The following is a 7,203-nucleotide window of genomic DNA, read 5'->3' on the forward strand; positions in this document are numbered from 1 at the left end:
TCCTCTTCGGGTTTTTGGGGGATGTTGCTAACTCTGGGTCCGATAACAGGCACCACACCCGCAGTAGATGTGCTCGGTGTGAGGTCTCGCAGCAAGCTACCAAATACGGCGCATTTCTCCGGATACCGGTACCCATCCCTAAACATTAGTGGCTAACCACCAGCAGCTAAAGCTGACGACACACTGGAAAGGATTCACTCGTCACGTATCACTTTGAAGATCACAGCTGGCTCCAGTTTTATGTAACCTAATGTATTTAATACTAAATCATATGTCAGGCTTGATGTGCTCTCATATGTAGTTGCTTCGATCTCTGTCTCTACCTGGAAGTAGAGAAACATTACTCTTCAGTTCCCATCGTGCTGATTTTGAACATTATGGAATTTAAGTCATGTACTAACAGAGACTTGGAGGAGAGACACCTAATATTTAATAATCCACATTTCACTGTTTTACTCTTTGGTTCATATGTGGATACTGTATTGTTCTTTCTTTGTGATTTTTTATGTTTTAGTCATTTTTTGCTGGTCCTTAGTTTGGTTTTTTTGTCTGTTTGGGAGTTGACACAGTCTCTTTGGAGATGTTTTTTTTTTTTTTTTTGGGGGGGGGGGGGGGGGGGGTGTAACAGGAGGAGGGAAGCTGCAGAGAGGCGTGTAAGACTGCAACTCTGCTTCCTGGTCCCAAATCTGGATAGCCATGGTCTGGGGCATTTACTAAATTTGTCTATATTTTTAGAAATGAGAGCTGCTCCATCCAAAGTGGAGGAGTGGGAACAAGACCAGGTTTCCTTCAGAAGGTTTGCCAATTATCTATGAAGCCCACATTGTTTTTTGGACACCACTCAGACAGCCAGCAATTTAAGGAGAACATGCGGCTAAACATGTCACTCCTGGTCTGATTGGGGAGGGGACCAGAGAAAACTACAGAGTCCCACATTGTTTTGGCAAAGTTACACACCGATTCAATATTGATTTTAGTGACCTCCGATTGGCGTAACCGGGTGTCATTACTGCCGACGTGAATTACAATTTTACTGAATTCATGTTTACCCTTCCCCAGCAGTTTTACATTTCCTCAATGTCGACCTCTGCAAAGACTTTTGCAGCTGATCAAACACACACATCCACACATGTGCAATAAGACTAAGTGCAATACTCTTCTCTGACAAAGTTGTATTTTTACTCAGTTGTATAAAGCATTTGCATTATATTTTTATCCTATTGTATATTTTATTCTATTTTACTCTATTCTTTACAGTTGGGTACAGTACATTATTCGTATTATATTCTAAGTTTTGCTATATAACTTTTGCACTGTCTGCTTCCTGCTGTGAGAAAACAAAAAAAAGGTTATCTTATCTTATCTTATATCAACAAAGCAGACAGGCAGCAGCATCTGCTGCAGACTGATACAGGTGCAGTCACACTACGTTAGACAGTGGCCTGGTCTGTCATTATGTCAACTAGTTAGTTCACTTGGTGTATTAAACAGCTAGCTAACAAGTTCATGTTAGTTCCATTCATCTAAAGTGAGAATAAAAAAGTCCATCTGGGAAAGTGCAATGATTTTAAATTAATTTCCTGTTTTGTTGCATTTCTAACCAGATATTTTAGTGAGTTTGGAAAAAGAGCAGCTGCAGAAAGAAGTGAAGCTGAAGGACAAGATGGAAGGTAAGAAACTATTAAGAAGTATTAAAGTTGGAGATGACTGTATTTGAGAGTGGGTTAATTTTATGTTTTAAATCAGATTCTTGTGTAAAGATAATCTGATAAAAAGAAACAAAACAAGTTGCAGCTGCTGACCTCCCAAACTAACATAATCAGGAGAAAACTGTTCAAAGTCAAAGGCAGCTCAGCCCTACAAACTATCAGGTTATGTTGTCCACGGTGTCGTGGAAGCTTCAGGACCCAAATGCAGAACATGGTGGACAAATGTTAAACATAAAGTGTGTTTATTCCAGGAAAGTACAGATGGTCCGGAAAAGAGAAACAAAAATCCATGAGGTACAAGAAAAACAGACAAAAAGAGTAGGAACAGCACAGCTAGTGAGACGACTGGACAAAGGGCGAGGGAAACAATGGGAATGAATACTAGTGATAGGAATTCTGTCTCTTTTTAGAGAACTGGCTCTTTCGGCTCCCAACCCTCTCTTTAGGTTGTTTTGTTGGTTTAATTAATTAATTATTAACAACAATGTAAAATTATGCACAAAATGAATTACTAATATAAAAAATATGTTTTATTTATGTATGTTTATTATAGGCAGCTCAGTCTATAATTATAAAATACAAAAACCAACTATTTACAATTCCAGTTTTATTAACGATTTAAGTTTTCAGCTTTTACCTTTTAAACTAATTGAAAGTGAAACGACAACAAAAACCCCACAACACAACAAAATATAAATTAACATGCAAAACAAAAAGAAGATGCACGTTCTCTGTCATATAGGCCCGGGATGATTTTTTGGGAGAGTGCTTTCCTGCTTGGAATTGCATACATAGGATTCAGTGCATGAGTAAACTTTCTGAAAGTGCAATCATTTTTGCCAGCTCTTTATCAATTGAGTTCTGTCTTGCTGGGGTCACAGACTTCTGCAAAAACTGTTTAACAGAGCTCTGCGTTGGTTTAGGCGGTGGACAGTTCTCAGGTGCCTGTGCAGGTTGTTTGTGGAGCCGGCTCTATATGATATCCTTTTCTTGCAGACTCTACACTCTGCCTTTTGTTGCGAAATCAGTTTCACCCGGTTCTTTTTATTCCTCGGGCATCCAGAGACGGCACCAGAACTCAGTAGTCATTTCACAAAACCTTTATTCATCTTTATTCATCTTCATTTAAGCATGCATCTTCTAGAAGGGAAGACGTGCAAGGCCGGTGTCCCTCTGCAGATCTTCACTCCTTTGTCTGTTACAGCCAGCTTTATAGAAGTGACCCCATCATAAAACCCCCACGGTGTGCTGCAAACTCTGTGTCTGTGTGTATGCACGAGCACGTGAGTGCCTGTGTGTGCGCATACCCGTGTGTACATGAGTGAGTGTGCATGTAGGTGTGGGTGTGTCGTAACAGTCAAAGCACTTTGTGTCTGTGTGTCTGTATACGTGACGTCCTGGGGGTCATAAAAGTAATCTCACCCAAGCTACACCAAATTCCTCTACACAACATAGAAAACACAGTTAACATATTACAAACACTGAGACTCCCACTCTGCATCCACTGGGCCAGTGGCCTCTTGTTGTCTTACATTGACAGATAAGGTGGAGAGTCTCCTGCAAACCTACTTCTAAGTTTAGAACAATTATGAGTTTTATTAAAGGTACAAACATCAGCATCAGCAACCCCCAACTGTAGCTTCCTGACTCCTTCTATGGCAGGCAGACCCCAGTGTCCATAAATTCCTTTCCTTCTAAACAATTACACTCTCAGCCTACAGCTAAGCCAAACTGAAACACAGACCAATCCTTCCTTATTCCTCTGATCTAAACAAATTTAACACATCATATTATAATAATTATTTTCTTGCACTCACACTTTGTACTGTCAATGAAATATAAATGGTTCCAGATTGTGCTTCTTTTCTTGATGTCACTCATTTTCATTACTACACCTTTCTATTGTGGTGATGTTGTCTATTGTTGTTGTCCCTGGCTCTCTCTCTCTCTCTCCCTCCTGCTCTGTTCCTGTGCTGCTGCGAGTGTAACTACCGCCCCTCCCTCCTCTGCTCAGCGCAAACACAAGGCTCGCGTGTGGAGTGAAGCAAAAAAGAGATGAAACAGGAGGGGAACACAGCTGAACCTAATCACAGAAAAACAGACAAAGAAAGTAAACTAAATACCAAACACAGCAGACACAGGTTAAACAAAGGTTAAACAGGAAGTAATCAAACAAAGGAAACATCACTGACTGTAGGGCCAAACATCGCTAATCGAAGATCAAGAAGATGAGTGACAGGTGCTCTGACCTGTGCAAAGTGTCCATTAATCTTTTGCTTGAAATTAAAAATTTAACCTTTATTGTTCTAATTTCAACAACATCGATCCAACATTTGCCTCAAGCTCAAGTTTCCATATTCCAATTTCTGAAGATGACACCAAAAGGATCTCACACGACCTGATTCACACTGATACACGGTCAAAACACTGTTTGCCTCTGTCCCATCTCATCACACCTGAGCACCACTGAACCTGGATTAAAAGGTTATGGCGACAGTGGCAAGTAGGGTTACTACTCCCTCTTGTGCTGAGAAATTGCAATAGCACCAAAAACATAAAATGGCTCCAACACTGACAGAAACTTTACACAAAAGGGCAGAACACTGAAAATATAACATGCAAAAGTAGCATATGAATATAAACCCAAAGAGTTAAAGTTACATGAAAATAATAGAAAGGCCAAAAAAAATCTAAATCACATATAACAGACCCAGGACCATAACACAACCTGCTTCAAACTCATCAGGAAACACAGAGTGAGAGCTGCACAGGTGTGGCAGGTTGGAACAAGGAAAAGCTGAATGAGTCGTCTGCAGACGGCGGCCATCTTGGCTCTTTATGTAATCATAAAGCAGCATGTTGGTGCACCAATCACAGCAGAGTACCTGCACATGCCCGTTATCATCCTCTCATTCAGTCACAGCTGAGGCGCAGCATGCAGAGCTTTGCATGAAGGACAGAAAAACACAGCAGTTACACAAAATGACACAAATATGATGACAGTCATAACAACAGGTCAAAGTTCAGTCTGTTACTGTATCATAGACACTGATGCTGTGTGTGCTATATGAGATGCTGCAGGCAGTCAGTGTGAGTCTTCAGCAGTCTGAGCTACAAAGATGGGATCTTGGCTGCAAATGAATGTATGACTGATACTGAATCCCAGCAGCCAACAAACATGCAGCTTCACAACCAGAACGTGTCCTTCTGCCACAGCAAATACAGGAAGTACCTGATCACATGGAAACACCTTTGATATGAGGAAGTGTTGAAGCCTCAGAGCAGCTTTGACTGAATGTAAAAAGACATATTTTCAGTGAGAACAGGCACATGTCACATGAGTCAGAATCTATTCTTTCAAAGCATGTAGATAACATCTCTGACTACAGGTGTAGAAATGCTGTTTGACTCTTCACCTTCTTCCTCCACACTGAAGCACAATTATTCTGAATCTTGTCAGTGGTTTTTGTTCACAGTTGATACGTATTTAGCTCATCAGATTTCCTGTAGTTCTAACACCTCCACCCACAGGACATGTTAAAGAGCAATGGCTGCAAGTTTCTGACTCTTATTGATATTTGACAAAGCAGAGGAAGAAGATTATTTCTGTTCAACGTTTCACTCATTTTATTTTATTTTATTTTATTTTGGTTTCACTGAAATATTTCAGTTGGTTGGAGTAACAGTCAGTTACAGGAAGAAGTGAAGAAGCTGAAGGAGAAGATAGAAGGTAATAAAGTTTGAATAACTGATAGAAAACATCAGTGTTACACAGTGATAACCTGATTGTGTCTTTATTTTGAATCCTAAATGTTTGATGCTGTGTAACAGTTTCTCTGTATAAATGTAAGTTTCAGTTCATTATGAATAAGAGAGAAAACCTGAGTTTAAATGAAGCATTTACAGGGAAAATGACAGGAACCAAAGATTAATGTGATACAACAGGACACAAAGTCTGACTTTAAAACATGTGTTTGACTTTAAGAGAAGTGTCCTGATCGATGGAGGAGGTTTGGATGCAGCTGTTACTTTAAATCCACTGAGTGGAAAACTTGGTCTGACAGCATGAGAGCCTGTCAGGATAAAGGAGCTGATCTGGTGATGATAAACAGCAAAGAGGAACAGGTGGGTGTGTTTGTTCATGTCTGTGTGATCTTTGATGGAGCTGACAGTCATCTGTTACTTGTGTCTTTGACCTGCTGTCAGTCTGTGACCTGCTTCCTGTCTCCACTCTGATGGATTTCTTGGATTCTCCTTTTTTGTTGCAGACACATTCAAACGTAAAGTTTTTACACATTTGACAAACATTTAATTTACACAGAAATGTTATAAAATGAGAGAAATCCTCATAATCCAGATTATTTTTCTGATTCAATCCAACTGAATCAAATGATTTGTTAACACTGATTCCACTGCAACACTGACTGAGCTACAGGAGGAGCTGATATTCATTGATTCTTTGGCTCTTTCTGATTTCTGCACAATGGAAGAAAAGTTTCATCACAGTTATTCTTCCTTCAGACATGTTCACAAGATGATGTCACTACAACAGAAGTGCTGAATTATGACTGGAGACAATATTTGTGTCTCTTCTCAAACAGGAATTTGTCAGTGAATTTGGAGGATACTCTTGGATTGGTCTGAGATCCAACCAGACATCAGGAGGATCTAAATGGGAATGGGTGGACGGATCAGCGCTGACAGAAACGTGAGACATTAGTTTGTGTCTATTCCAGAGTTATTATTTAGAAGTGAAACACTGATGTTTTGGAAGATAGATCAGCAATACATGAGCTGAGCTATTTTCCAACAGCCCCACAAACTGAATGTAAAGAAAAGCAGAAATCCTCCTTTGAATGAACAGCTGTGCTTGAACTCTCTTCATCTGCAGTCTGTGATGACGTTCAGTTACAACAAGTCAGTTTGAAGGAATCAGGATTGAAACATGTTCAAAGCAGCGACCGACACGTTTCACTTTGTTCAATTTGTCTTCATGTTTTTGTGCTGTAATGTTTCTTTTCTCACAGAACAAAAAGTGTTTCAGAGAATTCCTGTCTCTTCTTCTTTGGTGTTTGTAAAACTTCAGAACATATGAAGGAAGAAGCTTCAGTAAATATGACCTGATAGACACACATTTCAAAGTGATGTCTGTAAACAGCTGACAAAACAGTTTCAAACAGCAGAAAGTCAGCTCTGACTTCTTTTTATTCTCCATTTTTACAGCAGGAAGATTTCATATTCATCAAAGCTTGAAAGCTGTTTTAGTGTGCATGATGATTCTCAGAGAAAAGTCTAAAGGAGGGAAAGTGGGCGAGAAACCTGGGAAAGAAATACAGCAAATATTGGAAATATTCCAAAAGAGACGCATATTTATATGAATGTGACAATAGTTATGAGTTTAGTCCAGTTTCATATCAGATTTGATCTCTCTGACAGGTTCTGGGCAGAAAGACATGAGAATCCCAGTTATGGTCACTATGGAGTCTGCTGTGAC

At 39.7% G+C, this 7,203-nt stretch overlaps 1 long non-coding RNA gene across 1 annotated transcript; it reads left to right on the top strand.

Moving 5' to 3' along the window:
- Nucleotides 1-4,965: 4,965 nt before the first annotated feature.
- LOC146682363 (uncharacterized) lies at nucleotides 4,966-7,203 on the top strand. Its single transcript, XR_014917416.1, has 3 exons — nucleotides 4,966-5,439; nucleotides 5,695-6,417; nucleotides 7,146-7,203. It is a non-coding gene; the product is annotated as an uncharacterized LOC146682363 (long non-coding RNA).

Source organism: Copadichromis virginalis, linkage group LG22 (genome assembly GCF_057382275.1).
Source record: "Copadichromis virginalis isolate Kocher_CV1m ecotype Utaka linkage group LG22, C_Virginalis_male_GT1.1, whole genome shotgun sequence".
NCBI classification, from domain to species: Eukaryota; Metazoa; Chordata; class Actinopteri; order Cichliformes; family Cichlidae; genus Copadichromis; species Copadichromis virginalis.